Source organism: Rattus norvegicus, chromosome 2, assembly GCF_036323735.1.
Source record: "Rattus norvegicus strain BN/NHsdMcwi chromosome 2, GRCr8, whole genome shotgun sequence".
In the NCBI taxonomy this organism is placed as follows: domain Eukaryota; kingdom Metazoa; phylum Chordata; class Mammalia; order Rodentia; family Muridae; genus Rattus; species Rattus norvegicus.
The window spans coordinates 198,183,834-198,192,595 of NC_086020.1; positions in this window are offsets into that span (position 1 = coordinate 198,183,834).

Consider the following 8,762-nt stretch of genomic DNA (forward strand, 5'->3'; position numbering starts at 1 on the left):
GCCCTATCGCTGAGTCAAATCCCCAAACCCATGAATGAATTTTGTACTTGAGAATGACACACATTTAGGGCTTGGGGAGGGTATCACAAAATGCTCTAGCTTAATTATTTTCACTATCCTAAAACTCTAGTCCCAAAGGCAGTGGCATCAGGAAGGGGAGGTTTTGTGAGGTGACCATGTGCATTAGAAGATACTCCAAGGAACTACAGAATACCTTCTGCCCCACGTGGACACAGCAAGAGGCACCATGTGTGAACCGGAGAGCAGGCCTCAGCAGACAGTAATTTCGCTGATGCCTTGATGGCAGACTTCTCAGTCTCCAAAATCTAGAGAAACAAATCTTTCCTGTTTACAGCCCAAGCAGACCAAGGTGGAAATTCTGAATGGTGTGAGATGCTGAACAGGGAGGTGGTGGTACTACAAATCCCAGAAGGGGCGGAGGGAGAGACGGTTCAGCACATAAAGGCTAGGCTCACAACCAAGGATCAGAAGGTGTTCAGCAGGGGTGGGAAGCCCCAGAAGAACAAGTCTAGACAAGAGGTCATAGAGGGCCATGTCCTCTCAGCACCTTCACTCTAGATGGACAGAAAGGCAGGTGGACAGATGGACAGACAGAGAAATAAACAGGCAGACACGGCTCCTGGGGAAGGAGGGTAAATTAGTTTGCTTTGTTTTGCTTTGATGAACGCTATGATCTGAAGCGACTCGGAGAGGAAAGGTCCTGTTTATTTGGGTTTACAGATTAGAATCCATCAACAGAGGAAGTCAGAACAGGAATTGAAGCCACAACAGAGGCAGGAGCTATGGGGGAGACTTGATTACTGGCGTGCTCTCCACGGCTCATGGCTTGCTCAGCTCGCTTCTCATACAGCTCAGGACCACCTGCCTAGGGGATACCGCTGCCCATGGTGGGATGGGCTCTCCTCCCACATCAAATATTAAAACATTAGCTAACAAAATGCCCTACAGACTTGCCTACAAGGCCAATCGGATGGAATACATTCCTCCACTGACATTGCCTGGGGTGGAGTCGGGGGACCCAAACTCTGGCCCACAAGGGCACAGTTCACACAGGAAATCCTCTGAAAAAGGTAAAGGAAAAGTGTGAAAAAAGAAATACACGTATGAGCGGCTCTTTGAGGATGGGTTTCTAGCCAGAAGATCTTATAGCTCCAGCAGAGAGGAAAAAGCCAAAAATGGAGACCCCTCTCAGGACAGAAAGACCTATGTCTTTGTTCTCCATGCACATCACATATACCCCCTAACTAGTAGGTGCACCGTGGGGTCACATGAGCCGGAACAGGAACATCATCTTACGAGGCTCCCGGGCTACTTACTAGGACTGTCGCTTTAATTTTCCGACTTGTCATCTGTGGAGACGGTGACAGCACAAGGTGGTTTGAAGATGAGAACTAACACTGGCCAGAGGCCCAAAGTTCACCCAAAGGTTATTTAAAGGCACCTCTAACCATATTCATTGACAAGATCATCAGTGTTCTCTGCAGGCAGAGTCAGCCTGGTGCTTCTGCTCACGCGGGTCCTGTCAGGGTTGTTCTTCCCTCTTCAGCCGATAAAACCCTATCCACGTTCCAGTGCCTCCCTCCTATGTCAGATCCTCCATCAAAACCTCTAGCTCCCTGCCCAGAGGAGGAACAGTCCTTTCTCCTGCGTCTACATCACCTTCCGTCCCTATCAGCTGGGTCAAACGGTGTTCAGTGTGAACTGGGGGGTCTGGGAAGGTGGGGTACTTACCTGGCATTCTGCCTCTTGGCCCCTAGCACAGAACTGGCTGGCTAAGCACCTGTGAGATGCCCAAGGATAGAACACCTTCCCCTCATCCTGACAATTCCCCCGACCTTCTTAGGGAAGGAAAGATCAAAGGCCCTGCATTTCTTTCTCCTCAGCCACATGAATTCTTCTGTTTGGTTTGATTCCAAAGAGACTGGCAACCCCCAGAAGCTAAACTCAGACACCAATTGGATTCTGTAATTTTCCTTACAGGGAAAGAGTGGCTAAGGATACCAAAGGCCTGTACAGCTAGGAAGGAAGTAGGCTATGTGGGGTATATCACCTGACCTCGCTTCAACTGGCCATAAATGGCCAGTATCCCTCTCCTCCAGCTGCGCACAGCTGGCCCGTTTTTCCTTTGCCAACTGGTGCTTTTCTTCCCTCTCTAAAGAGCCAGGCCAGGATCTTAGATTTATGTTGAACAGGTTTGGGGCTAAGGAAATGTGAGTTAGAGCTGCCCTCTGCTGGCCATTACTGGAAACTACCATTTCTCTGGTGACAGAACTTTCTGTAAATTAACCCACCCAACCCCAGCACACTGTCATAGGCTCTCATTTTGACCTTTTGGATGGAGTTTAAACTCTCTGGCCTGGAAAAATGGGATCTAGCTCCAATGTCCCTTTCCAAGCAATCACTCCTCCTTCACATGCTGATGCACGAAGCCTGACCCCAGCCTGCATGCGCTGGCTCTCTGCCAACACTGAGCTTGGTCTTTCCATATTCAAGACTGGTTCAGGTTTTGCCTCTTCTCCAGCCTTCATCTCAGCTATATCAAAGGCGAGTCTCGCATTGGAGTGTGTATGGACAGGCTCAGGGTTTGAGCACATTCGTGGAGGACCCAGTCTAGCTGTGAAAGGACCGTTCCCATATTCTAGCCTCACCCCCGACTGGCCCTGAGTGGCCTCATTGTGCAGCCTGCTAGAATCCTTCCAAGAGAGGTGGCGTGGCTGTAGGGTAGGTTTCTGATCATGCCTAGATCTCTTGACCTTACAAGAATTATTCCTGGCTGACAGGAAGAGTCAGTGGTAAATCCCCAGACATGTAGCCTTCCCTATACATACATTTGAGACAAGGTTTCTTTGTGTAGCCCTGGCTGTCCTGGAACTAGCTCTGTAGACCAGGCTAGCCTCAAACTCACAAAGATCCACCTGCCTCTGCCTCCCCAGTACTGAGCTTTAAGTCATGTGCCACCACGGCCCAGCTTTTAAAATATTTTTTTAAGCAGATGTCTTAGTCAAAGTTCTATTGCTGTGGAGAGGCTCTAACCATAGCAATTTTTATAAAAGAAAGCATTTGATTGGGGCTGGTTTACAGTTCAGAGGTTTAGTTCACTGTCCTTGTGTCGGGAAGCATGTGGCATGGTGTTGGAGAGGAGCTGAAAGTTCTACATCCAGATCTGCAAGCAGCAGGCAGAGGGAGGGAGGGAGGGAGGGAAGGAGGGAGGGAGGGAGAGAGGGAGGGAGGGAGAGAGGGAGGGAGGGAGGGAGCGGGAGAGAGAGAGAGACTGGGCCTGACTCAAGCATTTAGAAGCCCAAAGCCCACCCACAGTGACACACTTCCTCCAACAATAGGTCATTCCTATTCAAACCACCACATTCCACTCCCTGGCCTCCCATAGGCTTGTAGCCCTGTCACAACACAAAAATGCACTTAGTCCAACTTCAAAAGTCTGTAACAGAGTCAGTACTGTTTAAAAGCCCAGAGTCTCTTCTGAGCCTCATGGCAGTCTCTTAGCTGTAATCTTTGATAGATTCGAAGCTAGAGCAGAATAAGTACAACTGCACAGAATGCAAAACACCATTCGCAAAGGGTGGAGGGGAGCTCAGTGAGGAAACACTGGACCAAGGCAAGGCTGAAGCCAGCTGGGCAACTCTGCCTCTCCATGTCTGACGTCAAAGTGCTCTTCAGACCTCCATTTCCTTTCAGCTTTATTGACTGCAACACACTTCTCTGGCAAAGGCTAGTTTCACGGCCTGTTAGCATCTTTCCTGGGCAGGTATCCCACAGCTCTGACATCCCAACATCTTGGGGTCTCCAACGAAATCCAGGCTTCTCCATCACAGCTTCGTGAAAAGGCTTCTCTGGGCCTCCATGCAGGGACATCCTGGTACACATCTGAACTCAGTGGCTCCTTACCCTCAGAGGGAGAGTTCATAACCCCTTTCTTGTATCCTTGACTTAAAGCCAGAGCCGTGTGGCTGAGGCTGCCAAGCTCTGCTGCTTACTGAGGCTGGAACACGGCCCCCTTGTTCAAATACATTTTCATTGGCTTTCTGATTTTGATGGTTTCCTTCACTCATTAAGCTTGGGTGTCTGGAACTCTCTCTCTCTCTGTAGATTAGGCTGGCCTTAAACTCAGAGCGCCCCTGCCCCTGCCCCTGCCCCTGCCCTTGCCCCAGCCCCTGCCCTTGCCCCAGCTCCTGCCCCTGCCCCAGCCCCTGCCCTTGCCCCAGTCCCTGCCCCAGTCCCTGCCCCTGCCCCTGCCCCTGCCCCTGTCCCTTCCCCTGCCCCAGCCCCTGCCCCTGCCCCTGTCCCTGCCCCAGTTCCTGCCCCTGCCTCTGTCCCTGCCCCTGTCCCTTCCACTGCCCCAGTTCCTGCCCCAGCCCCTGCCCCAGCCCCAGCCCCTGCCCCTGCCCCAACCCCTGCCCCAGCCCCTGCCCCTGCCCCAGCCCCTGCCCCTGCCCCTGCCCCTGCCCCTGCCCCTGCCCCTGCCTCCTAAGTGCTGGGATTAAAGATGTGTGCAACAACACCTGGCCCCAAACTTCTTTAAAATTTCTTTTTACAGCTTGGAAGCTTAGCTGGGTGGGGTCTTACCCAGGTCATCACTCACTCCCTGTGTTACATTAACACCAGGCTTTTCTTCACTCTTTATACCTCCTTGAACACTTAGCTTCAGCACACTCCGGTGCCCCCTTCTCCCCAAACTGAACATTTTGTAATTTTCCTTGCCCAGCTTTCTCCTTTTCATTATAGATAGCTCTGTGTGAGACTGGCCACTAACAACCAAGTAACGCTTGGCCAATACTAGACTGTTTTGAAATTTTCTCTGCCAACTCTGTTAATCCAATATCTTCTACTGAACCTCTGGCAGACTTTTATTTTTATTTTTTTATTTTTTGGACACGGGCAGAAAACAGTCACATTCTTCACCAAAATAGCACAAGAATGAGCTGTAGACCACTTACTAATAATTTTTCTCCTCTGAAACCAGTGCATCATAATCCAACCACTGTCTTCCCTGCTCCTACTGGCATGGCCCGTCAAGCCCCACTTAAAGCACTCAACTGTCCCAAAGTCCACATTCTGCCAAGAAGCATGGCCAGGTCTGTCACAGCCATACCCCAGGCCCTGGTACCAACTTCTGTCCTAGTCAAAGTTCTATTGCTGTGCAGAGACACCATGGCCAAGGCAACTCTTAAAAAAGAAAGCATTTAACTGGGTCTGAGTTACAGTTCAGAGGTTTAACTGTCATCCTGTCAGGAAGCATGGTGGCACTGAGGCGGACATGATTGGTGCTGGAGAGGAACTGAGAGATCTCCATCTGGATATGCAGGAATTAGGCAGGGAGAAGATGCTGGGCCTGTCTATTAGGAATTCTAAAGCCCCAGTGACACACCTACCCCAACAAGGACACACCTCCTAATAGTGCCACTCCCTAATGACCAAGCACTCAAACATATGAGCTTAAGAGAGACATTCCTATTCACACCACTACAGCAGGGGAATGAGACACACATACCTCATTTTAGAGGGTTCTGTTGGGCAAAGCTCTTGTGAGGCTCGAAATGAACCTCTACCGGGACATCCTGAAATGAGACTCACAGAGGCAGTGATCGATTCAAAAGCAAGAGGAGTTTAATCATGTCGGGGCCATCCCACTTCAAGGGGAGAGGACCCTGAGCAAACTCTAACAGGGAGTTTTATGCCTTGCAAACAATTGGAGCAGAATTCAAACAATTGGGGCAGAATTTGCACGGTGGTAACCAGGCAGGGTACTGTGCGCATTTGGTGGAGAGAAGCAACTTTCAGATCGACTCACTGTACCGTTCAGGACTTTTAGTTGGGAGTCAGGTAGCTTTGTGTGACAGTTTGACTTGCAGCTGTTCCAGGAACTAAACCAGCCTTTTTCTTCCTGGAAGGGAGGGGCCCTTGTATGCAGAGGTTTGTGGTGGGAATCTTCCCGCTCACTGGCACCAGATTAGCCCCAACTTTGGTTCTTTTGCTCTGTTGGGGAGCAGCCACTGGAGAGTAAAACTGTGGTCAAATTCTGTAGGTTTGGGTGAAGAAAATATGTGACTTGTGGCTGAGGGTGGTGAGTGGATAGAGCAGCTGGGGACTGGCATGAGGAGAGGAGATTGGATGGAGGGCTGGGAAAGGGACTGTAGAGGGGGCAACCTCAGCCTACAGCATGCTAGGCTTGCAAATATCTTAGGGACATTGCCCAGAGGTGAGTAAGAGAGGGTCCTGTCTGGCGGTCAGAGGACTAGTTAACTGTGGTTGAAATGCTCTCCCAGGGACAGTGGGTAAAAACAAGGGGGAAGGGCAGAGAAGAAGGCTCATTCTTTTCACCAGTTCTGTGGCTAATTATTGAGGGGAAAGAAGGCTAAAGCAAATGCTTGGTGGTGAGGTTAGGGAGGGAGGCACACACATCATATCCCACATCCTCCAGATCCCAGGCCATTGTTTTAATCTGGTGGTTCTCAGCCTTCCTAGTGTTATGAGTGCCTCATGTTGTAGTGGCCCCTGACCGTGAAGTCGTTTTTGTTGCCACTTCATAACTGTAAGTTTGCTAGAGTTATGAATCGTAATGTAATATCTGTTTTCCAGTGGTCTTAGGCAACCCCTGTGAAAGGGTTGTTTGACCTCCAAGATTAAAACCGCTGTTTTAAATCTTCAAGCTTCAGGTTCAAGATAGATACTTAATATACTTATAGCAGACATCGACAATAAAATAAGTGTCTGTCCAACACATCAAAGCTCCTAGACAAGAGTGCTGTGAGTGACATGCAAGGCAAAGCTACAAAGTTTCTAGAACCTTCTGAGCCTGCTAGCACCCCCACTGAAGTCCTCTTAGGCCCATACACAGCAGTGTCATTACCAGTCAGAGGAGCAAATCGGAGTAGACCTCAGATAATGATGCAACTCCCACCTATACCTGAGCAGCGCACAGGCTGAGAGACACCAGCTCTCTAGTGTGTCTGCTTCCTAGGAGTGATGTTCTCCAGACAGATGCCACAGTCCAGCATTCCTGACCCCGCCAAGCCCTCAGACCTCCCCGCAAAGTCCAGCTTCCTGGTAAGAGGAAGGGACAGCTTAGCAGCCTCTTGTGCTTGTATGGGTTCCTGCAGCTCTGCAGGGCAGTACCAGAGGGAATGGATAGCAAAGGTTCTACGTGGGGCTTCGGAGGGCTCCATTAAAACTGAATCCGCATGGCTCCCCTCTCTGCAGATGGGAGCTCCTAAACCCCAGAGCCACAAGGCAGTCTTGAAAGAGGCCATCCAGTGGGGTGGCTGGCCTTGGTCTTAGTTCTCTCATCTGTAGAAGACCAGGATAAGCACGCACCTCCAAAGCCGTACCTCTGCTGAAGTCTGCCTTCTTCTCACCTTTCTTTGCTACAATTCACCTACCTTCCAGCAGAGGGAGCTCACACACCTCTGCAAACAGCCAGGGTTCTGTGGTAGGGCTTGCCCAGGGTCTAAAGAACCTTAAACTACCAGCGCTGTTCCTATGTGACAGGTTTAATGCAGAGCCTAGCCAGGCCACATATTCTGTAAACAGTAGCTGTGCCTGTCATCATTTCCTAGATGAGGACACAGGCTCTGAGAGTTCAAAGGGGGCCCAGCTTTGCTATCTGTGAGCACCCTATCTGAGGGTGTTATAGGGAGTCAGAAAGAGAAGACTAGTGCTCTCCCTAAGGTCCCAGCCTACATGGCCACCTTAGTAATAACTGATAGGCCAGCACAATCTGCTTTGAGTCCCAGAGGTCATAATCTTTCCAGCATCTGGGCTCCACTCAGGGTGTCATAGCTGCCCATTCTAGCAGTAGGACTGCCAGCCCCAGAGTGACAAACCCCAGAAACCTGCAGACCCCTGGAGCCAGGCACAACCCAAGAGATGCTCCACCCCTCTGTTCCGTGGCTGTATCTTCCATCAGGCCTTGTCTGGGAATCCTGCACAGGGCTCGTGGAGCAGGGCTTTCGATGACCTGGGTTCTGTGTTCTCCCCGAGGTCTATAACAACAATGAAGGGACAGCCACAAGCCATGCTTGTCATACTCATTCTAAGAGCCCTGCAAGGTTGTCTACAGGCCTCTATCAGGATGCAGAAGTCACTAAGGATCAAGTTGGGCAGCCAAGGCTCCTCATTCTACCACCGTTTAATTTCAGAACACAGCACTACATAGCAAGGAACCCTGGAGCGACCACATGTCTGTGGTGCCAGAACACGCCAGGAGACCGAGTGATCAGAGCGCTTTTCAGAGCTAAGCTAAGTCAGGCTGAAACCTGACTCTGGTTAATTCTGAGGAAACGTTTGGGGTGAGACACTACGTTCCCATCAGAACCCTTCGGGAGTTGTAAAATTTAGACCCAAAATTCCTTCCTCGTGAAGAGGCAGACTCTTCCTGAGCGGGGAGCTGCAGTTTGCTCTTTTTACCCAGGTCTCCCGGAGTATGACGATGGTGAGAACTGCTCCAGAGCATTGCAGCCTGCTTGTTTGCTAGGCCACTGAGGGAGCTGGCTGCCTAGAGGACAGGCAGAGGGTGGGTGAGTCTGCTCCATGGGCTTCTAAGGGGAGTGCTGCCAGCAGCAGGCAGAACTTCTGAGGTCAGCCTTGGGGAGGTGTTTGTGGAGCCCCTTCTGCTCCAGAGCTGACCTACATCACCCCTTTCAACAACAATGAGCCTCACACTCAAAGAATTGAAGTTCCAAGGTCACACATCTGTAGCCAGAGCTGGGGGAGGGGGTGAGAGGGGG